The sequence below is a fragment of the Rhagoletis pomonella genome, unplaced genomic scaffold (assembly GCF_013731165.1).
Source record: "Rhagoletis pomonella isolate Grant_MI unplaced genomic scaffold, Rhpom_1.0 Rhpom_scaffold_00005, whole genome shotgun sequence".
Classification (NCBI taxonomy): domain Eukaryota; kingdom Metazoa; phylum Arthropoda; class Insecta; order Diptera; family Tephritidae; genus Rhagoletis; species Rhagoletis pomonella.
In genome coordinates, this window is record NW_023458559.1 from 51554301 (window position 1) to 51563466 (window position 9166).

Consider the following 9166-nt stretch of genomic DNA (forward strand, 5'->3'; position numbering starts at 1 on the left):
TTACTAGTACACTATACAAACATAGATAGATAGTATGTGTGTGCATTAGGTTTATTAGCTCCCCTATGCAAAAAGTAAATATGTATATTTATATATTAACCAAAGGTCATTTTAAAATGTTGCCAGCAATAAAAAAGCATGAACTAACTAAAAGTAAGGCAATACAATTTTTAAGCCACACAAAACATGCGTATGTATGAATTATAATTACGATGGCATTTACACTTGTTTACTCCAAAATTTCGGGAGTCGTCGAACGCTGATGTAATCACGCTACAATCCATTTGAAAATTTACAAAAAAACAAGAGGTTTTTAGACTAAAAAAAATATGTACGTAGTATATACCCATTATTTATGATCCAAAAAAAAATTAATGCCATTATTTAAATTTCTTTATTTTTTTGCTATTACTTTTTGCTTGTTTACTTGAACATTTTTTTGCAATTCACTTTGATTTCTTGCCACTGTCGCATTGCAGTCGCTACTCAAATTTCAGATTAATTTGCATTTATTACCACTTCATTTCCAAATACACTCGCATTTAAATGAGGAAACATGCAAAAAAAAAAACTTACAAATTGGAGAAGCGGAGGGAATCGGCAAAACAAAAAAATACAATAATTATCAGCAGCAAAAACAGTCATTTTGAAGATGATACAATATTAATAACAAAATTTTGTTTTTAAATTTTGATGTAGAAGTAAATTATGCCGTTTTGTATACTATCTATGCACACAGTGACAAAAGTTCGGTAATAATCGCCATACATAGTATAAATATATCTACCTCAGCTTGATTCCGACACAACAGTAGAAGAAAAAATACAAAATTTGTATGTATGTAGATGAATTTGTATTGATACAATCGTACTGGCAGTGAACCACAACGAAAGTGTGAAATGTGATCAAGTGAATGTTTTCTGTGTATTGTTCGACGACTATGTACAGTGAGGCAAATGAAGCTGGTCGTGGTCAAATCAGTTTAGAGATCTAAATTTTCATCCGAATCAATAGGTGGAAGCCGATTTATTTTTTATTTTTTAATTTCAAACTTATTTTATTCTACAATAACTTTGAGAAGTTTTTTTTAAAGGAATAACATTCTAAAAAAAATTGTATGCTTTTAAGCTTTAATAAAGAAAAAATTGGGGTCGAATGAAAATTCAAACCTCTAGATTTATTTACCAACGACCACCTTCATTTGCACCACTGTGTGTCGACTTGCCGGACGACACGGACTAATGGTGAGAGAGTCGACGTTGCGCGCCGTGCCTTATCAATATTCATAAATTATGCATTTGACGAAAAAGTTGCGTTTCTTGTATGGCAACTAAAAAAATTTATTTAAATTTCAATGTGAGAGTGCATAACGATTTTTTATGAAGAGAAATTGTTGTTAGCGAAGTATTTAGAGCCCAGTTTAGTTGCTTTATACAAAGAAAAGTGGCTAATTTAATTCCTCCAACTTTCTTTCTCTCTGATATATGTATGCACATTAGGGTAGTCCAAAAACAGTAAAGTCGGAATTGTAATGCTCTCACCCCCTAAGATTGTTCTATATCATAAAAAAGTATGCCCCTATTTTTTATTTTGAAATCAAAAAAATATTTAGGGGTCGCTTAAAGCGCTCAAAGTTTTCCATGTATTTTGGTATGGGAAAAATTAATTTTTTCGTAGAAATGGTATTGAATTCTTGAAAGTCAATATTTTTCGATCGGAAAACTCTGGTGCTCTTCAGAAGACTTTCAGTAACAATACTCAGTTGTTTATTTAACCATTTTTTAATACTAACAATTTTTTATTGGTCTCCCCATTGCATTTTTCGGGGTTTTTGTGGGTTTTTGGCGGACCTATAAATTATAGTTGCAATGAAACCATGGTTAAACAAACATTTGGGTATTATTATTGCGAATCTCCTGCAGATAAACAGAGTTTTCTGGTAAAAAAAATATTGATTTTTAACTATTCTATACTATAAACATGCACTTTGTTAGACTAAAATTTAACGGGCTACAAAACTGCATACTCAAAATATTTCTTAAAAATTTATAAAATTTTGTAAATTTGTAATGTACTTATTTTACTCAACTTCGGTGTAAAAAACAAATCATTAACTCAAATCATTGTAGAGTGCAGTATATAACACTAGACTTAAATTTTGAGCGATATTCAGAGCTACCATTGTGGTTTTTAAAATTTTTTTTTGAGATGGCTTATTTTCAAAAACTAGTTTTTCTTATCAAAAAATGTGTATGTGAACAATTTTTCAAGAAAAAAAAATTTAGAGATATTTCTTTTCATAGAGAATTTGCATGTGTGTATGTGGGAGTTTTTTCAAATTTTTCCCTCGGCGCGTTCTCGAGATATTTGGAAAGCTATTAAATCGATTTGTTTTTTTTTTTGCTGCAAAGCTTTAAAAAATAAATTTTTTTACAAATTTCATATTTATTTATTATTCATGTTTATGCATCAACTCTAAAAATTCGAAACAAATCAAACACATGAAGTGTAAAAACCGTCCGTTTTGGTATGTAACGCCCTATATACATATATATATATGTATATGCTTGCAACATACATAGCTGCAACCACCATAATTAAATTTCCAAATTATGCAATTCAATCAAGCATCGACAACATGTAGTTTTTATCACACCCAAAATTCTGCTCATACTTATTTATGTACATATGTTTGCTAGTTGTAAAGGGTATGCTGCAATTGACGTATGCACATTGGGGCGGTCCAAACAAAGTAATGCCGAAATTTTAATGCTCTCACAACCTTGGATTGTTCTAAAAAAAAAAACCCTGTTTTTTACATCAAAAAATATTTAGAGGTAGCTCAAAATACAATTTTTATAGGAAATCAATATTTTTTAACTTATTATCTATGCAAATTTCGGGGGATCTATAAAAATCAATTAATATTAAAAAATTGTTAAACAAAGTTTTCAAATTATGGACTGCCAAGGATTCCATACAATTTCTACGAAAAATTGCTTTTTTTCAAATAAAATTTATTGGAGACATTGAGCGCTCTGAGCGACATCTACATTAAATATATTCTGATTAAAAACTAAAAAGTGATTTATATTTTTGATATACAACAATCTTAGGTGGTGAGAGCATTAAAAATATTAATTTACCTTGTTCGCATGTATTTAAGGGCCACCCTAATGTAGCAAAATTAAATTCATGAAGCATTTTAACAACATTTCCGCCGAGATAAGCAGACTGAATAGTATTGACAACCGATTTTTTTTCACGAAAGGAAAAATTTTATGAAAGACGATACACCATGACATAAAGTTCTTGCTCGTACATACTTAGTACATATTAGGATGTCTCATGAAAATAATTGCAGTTGTGTAAGTCGATATATAGTATATAATTTACAATGAGAACTACTTTCCTTGGTCAAGTTTAAATAAGTAGATGCATGCTTATGTTTCTAATGAAATTTTTATGAAATCTTGCATTCCGTTTTGAATGTTCAATAATTGAATCAATATACATATATCGTCGCTGTGGTGTAAACTGACAAACAAATTTTACAGTGCAGACAAAAAAAACTATTAATAAATTTTATTTGCCTCTTTGAAATCACACCCTATATGTATATAAGGGCAACGAATAAAGAATATTAGTCGTTTTTTTCTGCACTGTAAAATTTCTTAGGTTTTAGTCAGCCGGTTCACGCTCTATTTAAACCGACGATAGTTATTTTGACGGGAAGCAATCTAATGTTCAAGCCCAAGTGTATGTACACAAGTATGTATACGCATACAACATCCATAACTAAGAGCCTTGTTCTTCTCCCGTTGTACTCATTAGTGCCGACCCGATGGCGGTAACTTATCGACAAGAATTTGTACATACTTGTTTAGTTTCAATTCCAATTGTTGTAAGTACTATGCTATGTAGTAGTTCTGTGTTAAACTCTTATCAATAACAACCAAATTTAATAGAAGAAATATGAATTGAAAAAGAAAAGAAGAAACATGTAGATATGGAGTCAAAAGTGTAACATTCCACTCATTGGCTTGCAAAACGGTTGAAAGCGAAGTATGTAATAGGAATTTCATAAACATCGGTCATTGCATACACACACACACATACATACTTGAATAAAATTTGATAAGCTTTGCTTTTTTTTGAAAGTCTTTTGCTACATAGTTAACGTCAATGCGATAGCCGTTTAATAATATATAAATCGATACCACGTCCATGGTTATATATGTATGTATGTACTTTGTTTTTTTAATGTACTTTTTTCTTTGATTAGATGCCAAAAGAACGCGTATGTATGTACTACATATATACATAATTGAATGCATTTCTTTTTATACTGAAATTCTTTTTTCGGGGGTGGATATATCATCCAGCAGTCATATCTCGAATGAAAATGTGTTGTTGAATGTGTGTTATTTGATCTTATTGTCTGATTTATCGGGTGTCGTATCAAGTGAAGCGATCATTAATTGCTCGTTGTATTGTTTGTCATATTTACTTACATACTTAAGTACTTAATACATATGCACATGGTCGCATGTGGAATTAGTTCTTTGACTTGTTGACTTTTCGATGATATTAGATGGTTTGGTTTTATCGGGGTGAGTCATAACGATGGTCCTTGGCAATAATGACACAAATAACAAGTAAGAAAGTCTAAGTTCGGGCGGAGCCGAACATTAAATACCCGGCGCAAGTATTAAATATATGTTTTCCACCTTTCCGAAAGCTACCGCTACATGATAAGCCGGGGTGTATACATTTTAAGTAAATTAGCGTCCTTAAATTTCGAAATATTGAAATTTCAAGCATATCTGAAATTTACCGTTATATGAAAAGCGGCCTCAATTTTAGTCCGATTTCAACAATTTTCAACGGTTTGCTTTTATGTGGCAAGCACAATAACCATACCGAGCTTGGTACAAATTGCTAGAACGGTTAGCGAGATACATATATGTGATCACAAGTGGGCGGTGCTACGCCCATTTTCCAAAATTTTGTCATAAACGTATTTCTTGGTAAAGAATTGTTGCAATCATCAATTTTGAATAAATTAGCTTCAATATTTACTGATTTATCGAAGATTTTGTATTTCTCGAAAATACCGTTATATGGGATGTGGGCGTGGTTATTGTCCGATTATAGAAATTTTCGGCCAGTTGGTATGCTGTACCAGGACCCACAACTGTGCCAAGTTTGGAAGAAATTGGTGTAGCGGTTACCAAGATATACACATGTAACCATAAGTGGGCGTGGCTACGCCCATTTGCCGAAATTTTGTAATATTCTTATTTTTCGTCTAAAACTCATTGCAAATATCAATTTTGAGTGAATTATCTTCAGTAGTTACTAAAATATCGCAGTTTTCGTTTTTCTGAAAATTACCGTTATATGGGAGGTAGGCGTGGTTATTGTCCGATTTTTAAAATTTTCAGCCATTTAGTATGCTGTACTAAGGCCAACAACTGTGCCAAGTTTGGAAGAAATTGGTGCAGCGGTTACCAAGATATACACATGTAACCATAAGTGGGCGTGGCTACGCCCATTTTCCAAAAATTTATAATATTCATGTTTTCCGTCTGAAACTTATTGTAAGTATCCATTTTGAGTGAATTATCTTCAGTAGTTACTAAAATATAGCAGTTTTCGTATTTCTGAAAATTACCGTTATATGGGTGGTAGGCGTGGTTATTATCCGATTTCGCCCATTTTCAATACCATCCGTCCCACGCCCAAAAGAAGTTCACGTACCAAGTTTCGTTAAGATATCTCAATTTTTACTCGAGTTATCGTGTGCACAGACGGACGGACGGACGGACGGACGGACGGACGGACAGACAGTCACCGCTTAATCGATTTCTCTTTTCATTCTGATATTTATGTATACATTTGTCTATATCTATCTCGATTCGTTTTGCCTGTTACAAACAACCGTTATGTGAACAAAGTTATAATACCCTTGTGCACAAGTGCGCTCGGGTATAAAAATTTCATTATTTAAGTTATATTGCGAATTAGTTTGTTAAATAGCCATATTTTTCTAAGGAGCATCGACATATGTATGTATGTATGTATGTATGTATGTTTAGTTGTTATCAATCCGTCATGGGCCCAATTGTACATTTGTATCAGAAAATCGAAGTTGGCAACCCTTAATACTGAACAGCACATGTCTCAGTTGCGATCGAATCTCTGTGGGTGGTTCTAGTATTTATCGTGAATATTAGCATAAGTCGAAAATTGTCGATCGCTAAGTGATATTTTTAAATGAAATAATGACATTAGTTGGTAACAATGGGCTACTTAAATATGTAGTCATATTTTTAAAGGAAATAATGACATTTTTCGTAAGGGGCAAGGGGCATTATACTTTTTAAGTTATTTGCTCTTAAAGTTGGTAAATTTAACTAACCTTTAGGCGCTATTTCACACAATAAACACTGTATTTACGTATACACTTCGGCAAAATATTTGCAATACATTCCCCCACAATCAAATACTTATATTAATATTGTTTACGTTTATTATGTGTTTTTAGTAAAATAACTATGTTGGTAAAATTTTCACGCACTTATATAACTAAGTACACATCCTTTCTGAATACAGAACTGTTGTTTCACACTGACATTAGCAGAGTGCTGCCACATCCCTAAGTGCGGCCGCGGGCCGCTTACGCAGAAAGGTGTTCCTTGCAAAAGGTGTTCAGCCCCTCTATTTCGGCATTTTTTAATAAACTATATTTAAAATAGTACGACGTTTAACCTCATAGTCCCTTTACTTCTAGCGATCCTCAAGTGAATTTGTGTGACCGGAACCACTTTGCTCATTTGGTTTTCTTCGAGAGCCATAATTACAGAGTGAGTATACTTAGAATGCAGTAAGTACTGGGAAATGGTAAGAGCTCATTTTAAAAATCTGTAGTTGCCTACTAAGGCACTTTTAGGATTTATTACAGAAGCCGAATGTAGAAGAAAAGAAGTATGGGAAAATAGTTTAATTTCAACTTACAATAAAAAATATTAAAAATGATTTTTTTACCAATTTCTTTTAGATTTAAATAGGGAGGATTTAATTGAAAAGAGCTACTAGTCAAACATATCACTAAGTTTTTTTTTTTTTATTCAAGATTCTATTTTGAATTGGCTTTTATTAATAGTGATTGAAAGTCCCACTTAAATTAAATTTATAAATAAGGACTTAGTACATGTTTCATGTACGAAAGCAATCACATTTTTAATGTTGACACATTTTTAATTTGTTTGATTGACATAAACATTAAAAATTATACATGCATACATACCCTGCAGTGAAAAGCCAAACCAGTTAGAAAAAATACTAGTTCATTAACTAGTATGCGCCTACCAGTTTGACAATTTTGAAGAACTTAGGCGATCAGCGCCATCTGCCTTTGAATTGCCAAAGCCAAAAATAAAACGCAATTAATTGCTTTTCTTACAAATGTCGGCTGTGGCGTCACGTGAAGACTACTGGTTCTGGTTCTGAAATCGGAGGTTCGAGGCCGCTTGGAGGTGGTTAAGATTTTTAAAGTTAAATAAATGTAAGTAAAAATAATTTATTCAATTTATAAATAAATAACAAATTTGAATATCTAATTGCATTGCAAAAAACCATTTAGGGAGAAATGCTTGTGCTATTAAAAAAAAGGAATTAAACAAAAATATTTTTTTTTTTATTGAATTTAAAAATTACAATAAACAGCATAAACAAAAAAAAAATGTAAAAAATAAAAATGAAATAAAAAAAAGAAAATAAAAAAATTTTCCCTGCGCCAGGATTTGAACCTGGGACTTCAGGCTTACCACGCGAGTGCTTTGCTCTGTCGGCCATTCTGACTGCTGGAGCGTCGCGAGCAAAAAGTCACACTTATGCTTTTCACGGGGCATGAATTGGCAGACTATCTCATCAACTGGTATGATGCTACTAGTATTTATACTAGTAGATGCTGATGCATAGCCTGACAATTGACATCTCGTAGGACATCGCAATGTTAAAAATACCAGTCGCTAACATTGAAAAAGGATAGAACGTGAACTAGTTCGGCTGAAACGCAAACCGGTAGAATTCTAGTTCACAACTAGTAGCTTTCCCTGCAGGGTACATGTATGTATGTATAAAATAAAATCACAAATGTTTACTCTTCTAAGAGGTGATCTAACTCATACATACATATTTTCGAAAAATAGCAAGCACTTACAATTAATTATAAAAGTGATATACACAAGCGAACTTATCAAATTCATTCACATATTCGCGTACTCGTCATTCGCCACAATCACGCACAATTTCACACCCAGGCATACATACATAAATACGTACACTATAGAGTGTAAATTTGCTTCTTTGCGAATCATGTTGTAATCCAGTTAAAAATAGCTTCAAAAACGCTATGCGATGAAGAGGATGCAAGTGCCACTTATTCTACAGACATATATAGAATTGTGTGGATCTAAATATGCACACATACATACATGCATCCGCATTGGAATACGCGTGCTGCTATTAAAACCAGTTCATATAAAACATAATTTGTTGTGCCACTAAACATTCCGCTGCAATTGCAATTAGGCAATCATTTAGCCAATATACATATGTACATACAAGTATGTGCTAGTGGTTGAGTGAATGAATGAATGAATATGCATGCATGTGAGTCCGCGCCAGGCCAACGCTTGGTGATGTAGTCATCTGTTTCATTGTTTCATATTTTATATTTAAAGCTTTACATTTGCATGCATTATTTTTCTTCAAATTTTCTATATGTTTGGTTGCAAATTTACTGCTGGGGATGTTGCATATGCATTTAATGCGTAAAGTACTTAAAAGTAATTGCGGCAAAATTTCATGTAATATTTATGCAGGGTATATTTATAAAATTTATGTTTTTATCATTGGCGTAGGAATGAAAAGTTACGAGGAAATCATAAAAGTCGAAACGAAATTTATTGCTAAATAACTAATCTCTAAAGGAGACACATTAGTACGTCGATATTTTATATTTCAACAATCTGAGATTTTATAAATTTTTTATCTCCCTCCTACTTAACTAAAAAAATAATAAACAATTTTAAGAAATATTAAATCGTTAAAAATGATAAAAAAAAATATATATATATATATATATATTTTTTTTTAT